Here is a 17,208-nt window from a genome sequence, read left to right as displayed (position 1 = left end):
TAATCATGTTGTGCCAAAATTAACCAACTGTAATGCCACCCAGGGCAGGCCATCTTCTGGAAAGGACATAAATGAGATTAACCATCAGGGCAGGATGCAGCTGCATGGCTGTGAAGTGGAGAGCTTGGCCTTTCCCCCATTATGTAGGTGAAAGAACATGGCACTAATAGGGAGAAAGGGAAACTGGAGTGTCTGTGACTTCATCCTTTCCCCCTCCTCCCCTCAATTTTCATTCTGTATATTTTTCAGCTGCAGAGAAATGAAAACATCTTTATTTTTGTTTCATTTCCCAAGTAGTCTATTTACAAGATCAATTAAAAAATGTAACTTCAAGTCTCAAAGTACTTCCCCTCTCTTCCTCCCATAATTTCAGTTTGTCAGCAAAAATACACCCATAAACCCATCATGTTCGCATATGTGCATACAGCATCCAAACCACACTGTGCTCTGCAACGTGGTGAGAGCTTTTGCATAGCTGGAGGGAGCAGAGGAATGGGATCTGAAAGGTGGGAAACCTCTGGAGCATACCATTTCCCTTTTTGTGCTTCAGATCCAACAGAAGTCAAAAGAGCAAATTTCAAAGAGCAGCTTCAGCAGGCTTCGGAACAGGCTCTAATGATGGAGCTAGCAGAAGATACTTAGTTACAACATCGGCTTCATAATAGTTGCCAATATTTTTTTAACTAGGAAATATTAGCAAATGCGATAACACAGTGAAATGTGGTGACAATAAGAATACTGTTCATATCTTGTTCATTCAAGTTATGACACAAAGTAGAAAATACTATTAAAACCATGTGGTGTCTGGCTTTGTTTAAAGCTACCCTTGTTTTGCAAGATCAAAGGTAAAACAAAGTCTTTACAAATCGTTTTGTTAATCAGACAATAGCGATACAAAGATCACTGTAAGCATAAAGGAGAGAGGGAGCCTGGCTTTCGTTCCGCTGCTGCGGAAGTGAAAAAAAGGGGATTGGGACGAGGAAAAGGGCCGAAGAAGAGGTTTCCTCCCCACTTCAGCCCTCCCTCTGCATAAACCCATCTTAAGAGTGGACTCTTGGAGGTCTTCTCTGGAGGGAAAGAATGAGGTTATCACACAGTTAGTTGGCTTCAGAGCTAAAAAGAAAACTGCCACATGAGCCCAGCCTTGAAATACAACCGAAGTAGCCAGTAATCAGTAACAGCTTTCCCCTTCACTGGAAGATGCAAGAAACCCACAGCACGTTCTCAGTAACAGTTTTGATGCATGCCTTGCTATCGTGCTGTTCAAAGAGAAACTTAGGGCCCAAAACTGTTACAGCTATACTCTATACCCTACAGAGCTAGACCCTATAATCCCATTGATGTATCTTCCTTCGTCTTACGGTCAAAGGTTTGCCAGATAAAGACTGATTTATTGTTTATACTTCTATAATTACCACATGGAATTTAAGCCCTTAGATCTAGCAAACACCTCCTCTTGTAACATCACACCTATTCTTTCCTCTGTCTCTTTTTCTCTGTGCTCACATTTCTGCTTCTTGTATCTCCATCCTTTGATGTTCAAACCACTGTCATAATTAACACGTGCCAACTGGTCCCCATCCCTGCTTCACTCTTCCACCCACCTGAGCAGGAAGGCAGGAGAGCATCGCCCTCTCACCGCGCTTCCCCGACTTGTGCCTTTTGTCCTCAGCGTGCAGAAGGGGAGCAAGTGCCAACCAGCCTGGGGTTCTGCTTGTGCAAGTCCTTGGTTGAATGGGAATAATCAGCAAAGGTTAGATGGAATAAGGAGCCCCAAATAAACCCAGTGTAGCCAGACAGAGTATCTGCTTACATCAGATCAGACACCAAAAGCCACCAGCAGGAAAGGTGTGTCTACAGTCTTCCCTGAGGCATTAATGGCTCTTCAGGATACAACAGTAATAAAAGAGGTTGCTGAAGTCGATGCTAATAATACACCTGCTATCTCGGAAGTATCCTTTATGGTCATTATCTAAGGCAGCTTTAGATGTTATTTTACTAAGACCAATGAACGAAACTTTGAAGGAGCTTCCTCTTTTAGGTGGGAGGATAGACTCAGTGCAGAGACATTTGGCAGATAAATGTGTAAGCTGAAGCTCTGCCCAAGCAAAATTGAAAACTAATCTCCAGAACAAAGAGCAAATTTAATTTAGGCCTAAAGCAGCTATGAGCAATCTGCAGATAGTATGACCTAATTCTTGCCAAAAATGTTATTACTAATTTTGTAAGCATGATGTTGAACCTGGCTTAGAAAAGTATTCTATAAGCTAAGACATCATACCCATACACAGGGAAAAGATCTGTCAGTGAAGCTCTCAGCACAGTCACACACTATTGCCAATGGACATAGAAGGTGATTTTCAGGGACCCACACCACAAGATTAGATCTGGTTCCTTGATGCAATTCCTGCTGACTGACTTCTGCTGGAGTAGAAGCAGGCCAATGCCAATCAATTCTTAGAAGGTGTCACGCAGGCTCAAAGAGTTGTTCTGGCTCTACCCAATGAAAACTGCCAATGGGACAAATCCTGCAACACAAAAGCCAAGATGTTCTGGAAAGCACAGCAATTCCATCCAAGAACGGGTTGCCACATATAAATTAAGAGGTGGATTTTTAAGCCTGAAGCAATTGAGGTATGCTTATAACTAGACAGCTTGTGTAGAGTTCAGCTCAGGAGATAACTATCCTCAGGGCTCAGCAATGTGGCTGAGTTGTTTCAGACTAACAAGTCACTGGATCATAATACATAATTCTGTATTTCAAGACGCAGCAAATAAGAGGTGCTTTGGCTTAATTTAATCAGTAAAGATGGCACACGCAGAGACAATTACTGAAGCTTTTCTGAGGTGTTTTGTCTTAATCTAGTCAGTAGTGAAAGATGGCACACGCACAATTCCCAAAGATTTCTGATGCAGAAAGCCTCTTCAGCAGTGTATATTTGACATATATTTGACAAACATCCTATATGATCCTGACAAAATACCTTTTGAAATAGATCTTAATTCCAAGTGCATGGGCTGGAGCCCTTATACTACATGAAAAGCACATTTTACCAAATGGTAATCAGGACTTTGCTCAGCCAGTATTGCATTTTGACACAATTTCATGCATATATCTGCAGAGGAAAGCGTATCACAATTTAGCCCATTTCTTTCAGTAAGACTTTCTTTCATAGGTAACTAACTCAAATTGGGAAGCCCTTATTTCCTCACAGTTTGCTAAGTATTTTTCAGTTAGAATGTTTAAAACATTTATGCAAAGTCATAATTTTTATTATAGACTCAGCTATCAACAGAGAAGTCTCCTTTGGCATAGGAAAGTTCTGCTAATTATGACACACCAGAAATCTACCACAGAGTTTATCTGAGAGGCTTAAGAATTGGTACAACTTGGTACAGAGCAGTTGGATGTAAATTAACTACAAGTTCTCCAAGTTCTGGCACAGTTCTTTAGTTATACTAATTTTCTCAGCTGAGATTTGCTCCCAGATCAAAAATCCAGGCTTTGGAGCAAGCACAACAAAAATATTACTAGCAGAGAGATAACATCTAAATCAATGATGAGTGCCTGGCATACGTGACCACCTTATAGTTAAAATACGAAAGAAAGGACTTTATTAGTTTTACAGTTGTGACTAATATTTTCAAGTAATGCCAAATGTGTTACAGATGTTGATAGGAACAACTGCTGACTACAGCGTGCTCCAACCCAGAACTGAACCAAACACTTTGGAGAAATCCAGACCAGAACTTTGCAGCCAGGCTTCCCATAAACCTAATCACAAACAGCAAAACACTGTAAATAATACTGAGCCAATCCAAAATCTTACGTCCAAGTCAAGGTTTTGGGGAATTTGCTAACTTTGCTGACGGCTTCTTGTGAAGAGCTGAAGCAATGCTCTGCATCTTAAAGCAACACACTCAGTGAAAGTCCTACCCTGGAGCTGCATACAGAAAAGGGAATCTTGTTAAAGTGCTGGCGGGGTATTGATGTGATGTAAGAAATGTTATGTGCTGCTTTAAACTATTTTGCACATCAAACATTGACTCTGTGGAAAAGCAGACACATCGCATTCCAGTGACTTATGAAGATGATGTCTTAAACGCAAGGAAGCAAAGGCTGAACAAAAGTTTAAAATTCACCATGTCTTCTTGAGCTAAACGGAGATACTAACTGGTACTGCTTCAGGAAAGGACATTTTGCCAACTGAGAATAACAAATGTGATCATTATGACAGAAGGCAGACTGTTACTCAGTCAGTCTATAAACAAGACATAAGCAGGAGATATTTTCGAGTGTTCTGAGCAGTCTTACCCTGATTGTCCTGCCCAGGATGTATCTCACCAGTTCCACTTGGGACAAGTCTCCACAGACCAGCAGAGTTTATTGCAAGGAAATTGTTTTAAATATGAAGTTCAAACTTTCCATCTTTCCTTCTTCAAAACTGACCTCTTAAAGTTCATTGTAGCATTATGTTATATGCACAAATTTTAAAGCAATCTATTGAGGTAATTATTTTTATATTATATATATATTAATATATACTTTCTGATCATCGAAGTAACTCATGAAATATATATGAGAAGCATGATAAAACTGAAAAATAATACATCTCCCATGTTGCACTCTTCTAATACCATTTAGATATTTGCTTTTATATCTCTGTAGTTCCATTGAGATTTTCAGCTTATATAAAAGATCAGAAATATTTTGCTTTGGAATGGAAATATCATAATGCACAGCGGAAGTTCTTGCTTAAAATGGCACATACACACCTCTGATCCAGATTTCAGGATGCAGAAGGTTTCTTCAGCCTCACTATTTTAAACTCTCATCAATATATCACACAGTATGATTTCTATGCATCTTGACTTTGCCACTAATAATATTTATGATGGTTTTCCTGTGAGCCAGCCCTAATATCAGATGCATTCATGTTTTCCATTACATAAGGGAAATATCAGACGATAATTGGAAAAGCCTAGATAAATGTCTTGCTAGCAAGTCAAACTGTGACAATTACCAATTTTCCAGGTGACTTCAGGAATGATCAAGAACATAGCAGGATTGAAAAGGGATTAGAAATGTATAAGGATAATAACGCAATTATGGCAGATCAGAATTAAAAACAGATAGAGGAGCAGTCATGTAGAAACCCATGAACTGCTTTGGCCTGCAGTCTCTCTTAGTGGCTTATTGGTGCTCCAAGCATCACTGAGTGGCCCAGGCCATGCAGGACACACTACAGGGCTGAAACTTTGGCCTGGGAAGAACATCTTGTGTGGAATGATTTCTCTGTAACCACCCATTATGTGTGCTTATTGTGCTTCTGACATCTTCTCACCCCCAAAAACAAGGTAGTGGAGGCAGCACCACACCAGGTCACGAACAAAAATTAGCTGTGCTGAAGACAACAGCCTGTAACAAGAAGCAACAAATCACTTATTTTCCTGTATAGGGGAGGGAGAGATTGGCTGTTAGCTTGCCCAGCTAACTCTGGAATTCTGGGGAAAGGACAAGATCTCAAGGACAAGAGAAGCTAGATGGGGGCTGGGGGAGCCAGCTTCTTCAGACTTGCTCTCTGCAAAACGATCTTATGTTACAGAAACCTTTACATTCAAAACTGCATTTTCCTCTGGGACTGGTGAAATCCTGCTTTGTCAACAGGGTTGAGAAGCTGTAAACTGGCTCTGCTGGGACAAGATGAAACCACAGATCTGGCCTTAAATTTGTGTGCTGCATGCGTACATGTATCTAAGCAAACTGAGATGGCATCTGCACTTGTTAACCTGGGGGAGGGCTTTCTTTTCTCAGAGAAGCTGCAGGATTCACTTACGTGACGTATAAATACATCTACAATAAAGAAGAAATACTAGTCATCTTCAATGAAGGGAAAGCCCCCTTTTTCCAGTTCTTTTACTGTTCTGGGATGAGAAACCCAAGAGTCCTTGCAGAAATGGAATGTTTTGTTGTTGCTGTTGCTTTTTACAGGAATTATGAGTGAAATTCTGCTGTCGGTTAAAAGCAGTTTAAAAGTCTGAGATGCGAAGTCCTAAATTGCAACAGTTTAGAGTTTGCCTTTTATGTTATTTTTTTTCTCTAAACTCCTGTTTATGACAATGAAAAGCAGCTGGATAAATGGGTATTTTATTGCATATTCACATAGTTAATATTTATGTACATTAAATGGAGTAAGGGGAGCTAATGGCATGGGAGAGAATATGAAATTACATAGAAATTTGGAACTCTGTTACACTGTATTTTATTATGCTCTGAAGAATATGTGGGGTTTGTTGATCCTGCTGAAGATGACAGGCTTTATTTATCTTAGGAAATGTACAGTACATCCTGGTAGCATCTGCTAGGTCATCTTGTTCCCTTTGTGCTACTCCATTAACGTGGCCTCATCCTGTTTGGGGAGACACAGGAGACAGGAAGAGGCATTTCAGACTCTGTGCCCTTATTCTCATTTTTGAAGGTTGCTAGCTGTGATAGAAACACCTGTCTTCTAAAACCAGGAATGAGAATAGCTCGTCATGTGCATACACTTGAGTGCACACCCACGTGTTTAATTTATCAAATGCACATCCTACTGCCATCTCCTCAGATAAATATTACAGGCTAACTCAAATCATTCTGCTGGATAGCAGAACTACTATGCCGCCAGTGATCTAACCAGTGTGTGTACCTATACACTCATATATGTGTCTATACATATATATGTATCAGAGAGAAGAGAACTTTGAATGTAAGACTCTGCCATACAAGATGAGCTGTAAGGGGGTTGCTCTGTGGACCCTCAAAGTAGCGGGATGCTTTGCAGTCATATAAACAAATTTGATCTTCATGCAAAGAGAGCAAGAGAACAGTAAGAAGGGTTCCACAGTGTGGAAATCCACTCTTCTGTTTGTTCTGGGCACTTCCTGGTGAATCTGTTGTATCTGTTCATTTCAATGATGTTTTGGTGGCTGCCGATACTGAAAAGATAATGAGATAGATGAGGTTCTGGTAGAAAAAGTGGCAGAGATGCATTTACATAATTTGCTTTCCTTCTGGAAATACTTATTTCTAAGCAAGATACAAAAAGCCTCACTGCGATTATCATGCGGCCATTTCCATAATATTATGCACCACACATGGAGCGTCTTTCCAAAGAAACAGTAAGACGCTATATTGCAACTTTAAGGTTATCCTCGATATTTTATTCCTTAGTCAAAATTTTAAACACGTGATTTTTCCCACTGTTCAATCTCACTGTAGCTTTACACAGCTACAATAATCTCTTAATACCATTTAATAAGTATATGAAAGAAATAGGCCTGAGAGCCTCAGCAAGATTCACTTACTATGAAGTCCTGAATTACTATATTGCCACAATCAACCTCAGCAGACGGTAGTCCATGAGAAGTTATCCTGACTTGGACTCAGAAAGCATAGTCCTCTCCTTTGGTGTTATCTCCAGGGGATATTCACCTCCGCTGCTCTTACCTCACACTTTTGCTCTGTCCCCACCCACATGCATCCTTCCCTTAATGTCCTTCAGGCAAAAGGCCGGATAAGGGGGTATGATGGATACTGTTATTGTGGTCGTTGCCATTGCTCACCAGTGACTGCCCATAACTGTATTTGCAACCTCATGGTATATTCACTCTGCCTTTCGCAGGCACTTTTGGCCTCTTTCACCTCAAACCCTATGTAGCAGTAACTGTAGTTTCCATTCAAGAGTCTTGTGCTGGTCAGGAAATTTTACAAAGTGATAACTGACTGCAGCTATTCCCTAAATATAACTGCCTCTGATGTGGAAGGCAATAACATTTAAGAGGACCAGAAGAGAGTCTGCTGCACGCAGCAAGTCCTTGCAGCAAGCAGAGAAAATATGGCAGAGTTTTAGGTAAGTGGGATATAATTAGCCATGTTGGAATTTGACCAGGATATCAGGGTTAACACCCCTGCTCCTGTGAGAAGTGCCTTGGGAGTTCCTCGGCAGCAGGCAGCCAGGACCTCTTGTTTTCATCACATTCCAGGCACTACATGACAGCTACCCAAATACGCTTCGCCTTGATGAAACAGAAATGCATATATGATACGTACAATTTGGAGCCAAGGTATGGACCTTATCCCAGAATGGATGAATTTGTGAAATATTCGGAGTGAAAGAGGACTTCTGTATTTTGGTTCTGGACCTTACCTATTGGGAAATAGTAATGACAAAACCAGTTACTGGAAAATCTGTGGAGCCCATAGGTTTCCTGAACAGCTCGATCTGCGTGTAGGTGGCTGACAAGTATAGATGTGGGCGTTTCTGGAGTGTGGCTTTTATGCATCACCTGCACAACTCTGTTCGGAAAGAGCTCTGGTCATAGGCGTTACACGGTGCTCCAGCCTGCGCATGGAGATAGCTGTGCAAGCAGGAGTCCCAGTACTTACAGCATCCAAGAAGACTCACCCAGCCGCTTCCACCACATATGTCTTCCAGCTACTTATGTTTTTATCTTCCATGAGCTGCTCTAGCTCTTCCACTGTCAACTGGTCACCTTCCTGAGGTCTTTTCTAGCCCCAGGTTTTTATTACTTTCCTATGAGTCATGCATACCACAGATTGATGAAGGTCTGCCCTACCCAGGAAGACTGCAGGGCCAAACAGCTGCTGGTAGTGGGAGGAATGAAGCTTTAATTCCTCCAGTAAATCTCGGCTTGCTACCAGCAGCTACCAGAGGGTTACAGAAAAGTGGCCAACAATTTTGCACTGATTAGTGTATGGGCAGAGAGATTTGTTTTATATCCATGTTTTCTGTAATCCAAAATTATTAAATTGGGTGAACTGTATTCACCTGAGTTCAAATTAGTACATTTTTCACCAGAAATTTCCAAACAATTCAATTATTCCTCAGCTGACAAGAGACTGTGAGCACTGGTAGAGTTTAGACCTTCTTGTTTTATACATGTTTCCATATATTTGGCACGGAAGAGAAACGTATAATTTCTCTCCCTAACATATTCCCTCCTGTGTAATGTGAATGTATTACATGTAATCATATTCCAAGGCGATATGATTAGACAAATTATTGCAGTCTAAAAAGTGACATTAAAAATTGCCTTCCCATCTTTATTAGGTCACTTTTTCTCAAACAAATGTTTGACTTACAAGAAAAACAATGCTTTTCATTCTGACTTCAGGTTTCCCAAATACAAACAGAGGTATGGTCAATAGCTGAATGAGAAGAGGATTGACAGAATGATTCAGATCCTTTTTGACACTTCAGCATCTTCAAATTATTGCTTACATCAGGCATTGGTTATGCCTGACACTGAAAAGCTGGGAACAACCACACAGTTCAGCCAATGATCTGTGTGCAGGAATTCAGATAGCCTTCTGGTAGCTCTGCTCTGCTCCACGTGCAATGAAAAAGGCACATAACTTTTTTACCACTAAAGTTAAAGCAGGAAAGTAAGACAAAAGTCAGCCAACGTAATGAATCAGAAATGTTTTATATTCACTTTACATAGCAGAGTGAACATGAAACTTTTTTTTGGTGTTTTGTGCCAGAAAGTGTTTTGGAGACTAACTGTAGATGATATGTGCCAGGGCAATCTATTTTGCTACGTGGTTATTAAAAAAAAAATATCACCACAACTACCTGGCTAGACAGGGCTATGCAGAAACTGTCTTCTCTCTGGTGGCTTTGGGCAGCATCAGAAATCGGGGACCCCACATGGGCTTCTGTGTCACTACAAATCTGCCATGTCCCCCTCCAACTGGCAGGAGCCCAGGAGCAAAAAATGCAGCTTCCCAGGTCTGCCCAGGCCTTGCAGGAGGGTGTGCCTTTGGCAGAAAAAGGAAATTCTCTCCTTTTCAGTTCCATGGCACTTTTTATAAACTGTTTATAGAGCTGAGCAGGTAGGTTTTGGCCTTGAAATCACCATTGACCACAAAGATGAAGAGCAAAAAACCCATATCTATAAAATTTCACATCTAAGACATGACTCATAACAACCCACAGCAGCAGCTGGGTTCCCTTTAAAGACAGCCCCTGACATGCCTAAGTTAGCCCTGCATTTCTGGGCACAGAGGGGTATGTGTGGCTGCTGCAGCAGTGCAGCTGCAGCCCCAAGCCCCCAGGCCTGGGGGCCCTTCACAAAAGCCACAGGAAGGAGACCTCCTGCTCCTTCCTCTAACTGTGGGGCACTGGAAGCTGGAACAGCGACTGGAGGGAGAGATGCTTGCACTGGAGTTAGAGAAAGAGCAGTGAAGGAGAAGTAATATTAAATTAAAAGGGAACAAATGAGCCCACGAAGTACAGCAGTGCCTGGTGAAGTGGAGGAGGTGGTGGCCAGTACCACACTGCTGGCTGAGCTTTGCTTTTTGTCATAGATGGGCTGCTTGTGCCTCTTCAGGCTCAGTGGCTTTGGACAAGTGGCACAAGTGCAGGGACTTGCTGCCAGGCTTTGCCTGTGGCTGAAGGCAGATGTCCAGGCTGGTTGAAGACACCTGGTGTGTCCGGAGTGGTGGAGCAGTGATGTGTGGGTAAGGTGACTGCCACTCACCCGGGGGTTTGCTGGAACTCAGCAAACGTACAGCCTGGCCACCATCACCACTGCTGGTGATGTGCCACAGCTACCCCTCCTAGCTCTGGCAAATTCAGCTGTCTCACGGGCAACTAAGGGATGGCAAAGATCTCCAGCCTGGCTGGAAATGGGTGGGTGGCAACCCTCGAAGTAGACCATACAAATGTGGTGGTGTAGGGACCGTATTTTCTTTTCTGTTTGCATAGCAACCAACACTTTGCTGGCACTCAAGAAATGTTAGCTAACACGAACTGTTTTGTGTCTCCCATCAGGGCTCTTTGTGTACGCTTTAATTCCTGCATTCTCCATCTTCTTAAGGGCATTTGACAGAAAGCTGTAAATAGGTGGGCCTGGGCTGAGCACCAGACGGGAGAACAGCAGCTTCACAACACTGGTCCCTACTCTCTGCCACGGTCTGAGGCAACTCGCTCAGCATGACTCTGTATTAGCTTCCACTTGTGTAAAGTGGGGATGATACTCACTTTTTCCTTCCCACAATCAGTCTGTTTGCACTGTGCTAGGAAAATCTAAAAACGCTTCTTGAGCATAATGACATTTCTTCCCTGGAAATCCCCAGAATGATACATTTAAAAATGACAGCACGTCAGCAAAAAAGTATTGACTCAGTCTGCACGTCCCTAGATGTGCTGTAATAGGAGGCTTCACTGTCGATGATACTGTCACAGACCAGGTAACTGGCTCGGCAAGGGCAAACAGGTAAAATACATGGGGTGCATATTTTGGGGTTCTTGAGTAAAGTGGAGTACCTCAGTCTACAGGACTTATTTTCTCTCCAAGAGGAATGTTGTGACATGAGATTTTGCTTCCCGATTTTTCTATGTAAAACATTTATTGAAAATTCAAACAACTAATTTGAAACAGGTCATAGACAACCTGTGCAAGTAAGTGAACTGTATTTTAACAAAGCGTAATTGCATCTGCTCACAGATGGTATTCTGAATTTTGGAAAGCTAGTTCTGCTTTAAGGTTTAGCACTTGCGATTAAAGACAGTACTGTATAACTTAAAAGATTTAAGAATTATACTGTAGGAAGTCATGTTATAATAAGCTTTAGATCAACAGTTCATATAGCATCATGGGATTCTCAGCTGCCCAAGAGAAAGAGTCCTAATATACTGTAACCTACAACTTTCCCCTTGAAATATCTTAGTTCTACGAAGCAATAAACCAGTCTGGACTAAGTTACTGAAGGTCTTTGAAGTACTGGAAGACTCATAAATAAGGTGAGTACTTTGGAAGGGGGGGCTCATTTTGTGGTGTACATATACAACTATTTCATAGTCAAGTTGATTTGTAGCTGCCTGTAAGTCAGTTTCCTGGGAGCAATAAATCTTCATTCAAGCAAAACTAAAATGTCACCAGTATTTATTTCAGGCATTTTTTACCCCATCAGGAAAAAAAATGTCAGAACTCATGTAAACTATTCTATGCCCAACTTGCAGCTCTGAGCTAAAATTACGGTTCATAGTATGAAATTTTTATAAATCTAAATTGTAAACATTGGATAACAGATGTACCATTGCATGGCCAAAAAAGAGTGGTAACTGTCACTGGAGAAATAAAACTGAGTTATTGTTTCCAGTTTCAAAAGAACAGCAACAAGTCTAAAAAACTATATGTGATCTTTGTCCTTTTTTCCCCTCAGACACCTGCACTCATCTAATGTTTCACTGAGCCCTGAAAAATAAATGCATAGCTTCAGTCTCCTAATCCATGTGGCTCCAGAGACCACTGTTACATGAGAACTTAAACTGATGATGCTGAGCGTCCTAGGGGCAGCTTAATCTTTTTTAATTCAAATCAACTGAGTCCCATGTGGCGCTAGGATGATACTCTATATGCTGCAATCAGACTGACCTAGACTTCTTGTGCTCTAAATGATTAATGAAACTGCCTCCTAGTTTGTTTCTATGGTGATCTGAAACTTGACACGATGTAGGAATCTGCCATTCACGCTGAATGAATCGAGGAGGAGGTAGCCCAGGAACAAAACTCCATCAGTTGCACAGAGAAGGATGAATTTTAAGTCATTAGCCTCCTTGTACTTGGGTTGTTGACTCTTGAAAATAAGAGTGAGATAAAATATCCTAGTTAATACAGCTTTAATTGGGTCGTTTACTAGTCGATTGTTTCAATATTAGCAAAATGAGTTACTCTGAAAACAGCTTTCTGTGTTTTCTTTTGATGGGCAAATGTGGGGTATTGCCACAGCAGTAGTTACAGAGGGTTTGCAGCTCCCTATAAAGAAACCAATTCAACTGTGAGAGCTCTGTAATGCCTTTAAATACTGTAAATAATGCTCTAAGAAAAAAAAAAGGGGGGGAAAAAAATCTGTGTTCAGGTTTTATCGAGTCCATGAAGAAGAGGTCAGGATTCTTGTATCTTTGCGTTTTGATACTGCCATTTCAAATAAGGAGCCGTTTAATTCACTACAGTGTTTTGAGGTTTTCAGAGCCAATAAATGCCTTTTACTTTTATTTCCAGGGTGAGCACATTACCAAACTTTTAAATATTTTAGATAGTCCCTGAACCACTGATGACTATCTGCAGTCACGCTTAGGTCTATCTTTTGAGAGAGCATCAGTATCTTTTTGAGAGAGCATCAGTAAATTATCTTGGCTACCTCGCCAGCCACAACACCATGAAGCCCAGCTCAAACCAGCTGCCTGAATTTTTACTCAGTGTCTAGATCTAGAGATCCAGTGCTGCAGCCCACGCTGGATGCCAAGAGACTATTGCTAAACCGTAGGTAGTGCTGGCTTTAGCTAGTTGCTAAAGTTGACTTGCTTGTGCTACTGCTGTAGCTAGATTGCCTTTTAGAGCAAACCCCATCTTTGCTCCTCCCTGTTCCCAGGCAAACACATTTGAGCCCTTGTTGAGTCAAACCTCAATGATGGGTAAAAGCAAGTACGTACCAGGGTTTTCTGAAGATGGTGAGAGCGGTAAAGCCCTACAAGCTCCAAGATAATTTGCTGGTGCTCTTTCTGTCTCTGTCTCTTAGTATTGCCTCCCCTCCAAACTCCCCACCACTGAGCACACCACTGCTTTTTGTCCTTTCACTAACGCCTCTCTCTCCACCAGCACAGGAGGAGATGCTGCTGCTTTTTTCCTTCCCATGTCTGTTTAAAGGGACACTGTTGCGCCACGTATTTGCCTCTGGGGAGGCTATCCTCCTAATGATCTCACTGCATCTCTCAACAGCTTTTCAGGAGGGCACAGCACACCCGAATCTTCTCATCACTTCATCTGGAATCAATCACTGTAGGTCCACCGATGTCAAGAAAACTATGCTCATTTGCATCAGCACGTGACCTGATCCTATCTCTCTGTGATCTTTAGATCAACAGTGCTCCCGTTGGGATTCACGATCTCAGAGGAGTCTAAACCCGCTTTCTAACGTATTTAACCAGTGTCTGCCATTTTTCTTTCCTATCATAAAATACATTGTGGCTACTGACCCAAATTCATAACAACTGAAATTCTTTTGATATGGATGTGAGGCATCTTTCTTAATATTGCACCCTGCATTCAGAGAGTTTAAGAATTCAGACTTAGTAGATGATATAATTTATGTATTTCTTAGTAAATCAGTTAACTTTGCAGATATAAAATACTTCATTTTGAAGGATTCTGAAAGGAATCTGAAGTACTTAGTTGGATTTTCAAATGTCACTTGATAGACATTGCTCCCTGTATTTCTTTGACTCTCTTTGAAAAATCCTAGTTTGTGTTATTGTCAAATGAAGATATTATGGCACAACGGTTTGTGTTTTTCCCAAGCCTTACTTCCTGGGATCACACAGTGCTGTAAGTACCACAACTTTCATTTTTAGAAGAAAAGGCAGAGAGAAATGAAAATCCTTTAGGATTTCCTAAACAACAAAATCTATTATGCTGCATCCAGATTCCATTTTCAAGGCAATCCCTTATTTGAGGGAAGAGTTTGAATTAGTTTTGAATATCTTTGATTAGCAATACCAACTCTATAAATACGTGTCTCACTGAGGTGCTCAGAGGGATTATTGAAAAAATAAGTAAATGTTGTGTTTTGGCTGGAGTAGAGTTAATTTTAGGATCGTTTCCTTGTAAAAAAAAAAAAAAAAAAAAGTTTTTTTGTTTATTTTCGCCTAAGAACCAGGGAGAAAAAGAGTTCAAAGAGAACAAAAAAATCTTGCTGGCTATACAGCTTTCCTTGGAGGTGTGTGAGACCGTGTCCCTGTGATGCCTGTTTGGGAGAAGACTCTCTTTCTGGTTTTCCCTTTCCTAGGCCTGTAGGTTCAGTTTATTTTGTTTGAGCTGCTTCAATTTTAGAGAAATAAATAAGTATTTATCAGACCTGTAGGAGAGGGACAATAACAGCCTTCTTTGCAGGGCGCTCACCTGTGGTGCAGGAGACCCAAGTTCAAGACATTACTTTAAACCACATGGGCCAAATTCCTGCAATCCACATTTGCAGAACAGCCCTTTTCAGGTGAGACTGCAGGGACCAGAGTGACCACAGGCCCTGTCTCTTTTAGGGATAAAACCACCTAGGAAGGAAGTGAGAAGCTGGGCAACTTGGAGACCAATTATTTTGTCTCATCTCATTTTTGGAGGTGAGCCTGCAGGATAAACCTTAGCGTCCCTCTACCACCACCACTTCCAGGGAAGCAGCATCCTTCCTGGGAGGGTGAACAAAGCACAATCCTAATTTCTGCGTGTGTATGTCCTTTTCAAGCAATGAAATTAAGCCCGAGCCTTTAGGGCAAAAGTGAAAAACATGTTTACATGGGTGAGTGGCAGAGTTGCCTCGCCAAGGATCCTGCCAGGGCAACCGGGTGGATTTAATGCCACCTGCCAAAAGCCACACAGACACAAACATTTCATTCTCTGAATTCAAGCCCCAGACTCATTTTAGAAAACTGTGCATTGATCAATATATCTGCGGGACTATTCTTACGTGTGGTACGTTCTGGGGAAGAAAAAGCTTCGCATCCTCTCAGGCAGGAGGATGCTCTCTGTCCTGGTGAATGCTTCACAACACAGTGAGAGTCATGATCTGCCTGTTGTTATTTAAAGACTTTTCTAGGATGCTTATAGCAGATGTCTGTGCCCGTGGTTGAAGACAATTATGTTCAGTGACCCATCACCCACTTGGGAACAGAAAAATACCTGTTTCCAGTTCAGGGAGACTATGCCAGAATGCAGGCATAAAGAATGAGGTCCAAACCGGAGCTATAGCAACGATGTCAATGACCCCATGAGTCTTCATGAGAGAGATCTCTCTTGAGACATCTTTCAAATATCCAACACTACGACCGTTCTTCCATTCATGTTTTTTGCATTGGCACAGTTCATGGCCTTGATTAGGGGTCTGGGACACTACTGTAACCACAACAGAAATGAATATTTTTTAATGGTTACTGTTACAATGTCTCCAGTAATATTTGTCTCAGGACAAGGACAGCTTCCATTATTCTAGTGCTTCTTCCTACATCTTCTGGAGACTATATACGTGCAAGAGAAAGCTGAATCTTCATTTTTGGAAGTAAGGTGTGATAAGTGATGAGACACCAGTTTGAAATCACTCACAACTGGTTTATACTTAAAATCCTGTAAACCTTGTGAGAAACCAGTAACCATGTATGAGTACAGAAGTTGGCAGCCTGGTTAGGAAAAAGCATTGCACATCTCTCTTTTGTACAGTGCCCAGCACCCCAATTGCAGCTCCTGCCTGCTCCTGTTGGCAGCTGAGGGATAGCCCGTGCTAGCACATGGACTTACAGAGCAGCATGTGGATTTACAGTGACTAATTATTTGAATATGAATCAACAATGCAACACTGTGGCAAAACAAGGCAAATGCTCTGCATTGAGTCGCATTAATAAGAATGTCACGTGTCAAAGAAATGAGGTAATTATTCTGCTCTACTTCACTTGATAAGCCTCAGTTGGAGCGCTGCATGCTGTTGTGAACACCACATTAAAAAAAGAAATACATACTAATTGGAGAACTCAAAAGAGAACAACAAAAATGAGAAATGATTTGGAAAATAACCCTTATGTGTACGATTGTTCACAAACACATGAAGTGTTATTAAAAAAGGAGCAATTATTCTTATTATCTTAATTCTATACTAATATAGTGATTAAGTACAGAAGAAATTGAAGCAGGCAGTGCTGGAGACAGCATAGGTTACAGGCTGAAGTGCAGTCTAGAAGCAATACTTTCAGAGCAAGGGACCAGAGAACCTCTTGGCATCAGCATCTGTGGAAATGGTCCAGACTAGCCTGGACAGTAAAACTGGCTGGAGGACGACTGATTTAATTCCCCAAAAGTTTCTGAGGTTTCTAAATTTAGCTTCACGTCAAATCTGAAAATGTCTACATTCTCCGTAAATGAAAATGCTAAGAAAATGGCACAGTAAAGTTTTCAGTTTGATAAAATGTATTTAAAACGTAATTATTTTCTGTTTCATGCTATAATTAAAATGAAAAGTGATTTGGAAAGAAAAAAAATCAAAGCACTTTATCCTAAATGTGACAAAATGGAATATATCAACAATATCCTCAAATGCAAAAGAAGATTTAAAAAGAAATCGAAAGCATAATATTGTAAAAACTTTCAGTAGAAATTTACTTT

The sequence above is a fragment of the Leptosomus discolor genome, chromosome 2, assembly GCF_034619465.1.
Source record: "Leptosomus discolor isolate bLepDis1 chromosome 2, bLepDis1.hap2, whole genome shotgun sequence".
Classification (NCBI taxonomy): Eukaryota; Metazoa; Chordata; class Aves; order Leptosomiformes; family Leptosomidae; genus Leptosomus; species Leptosomus discolor.
This window is presented reverse-complemented; position numbering follows the sequence as displayed.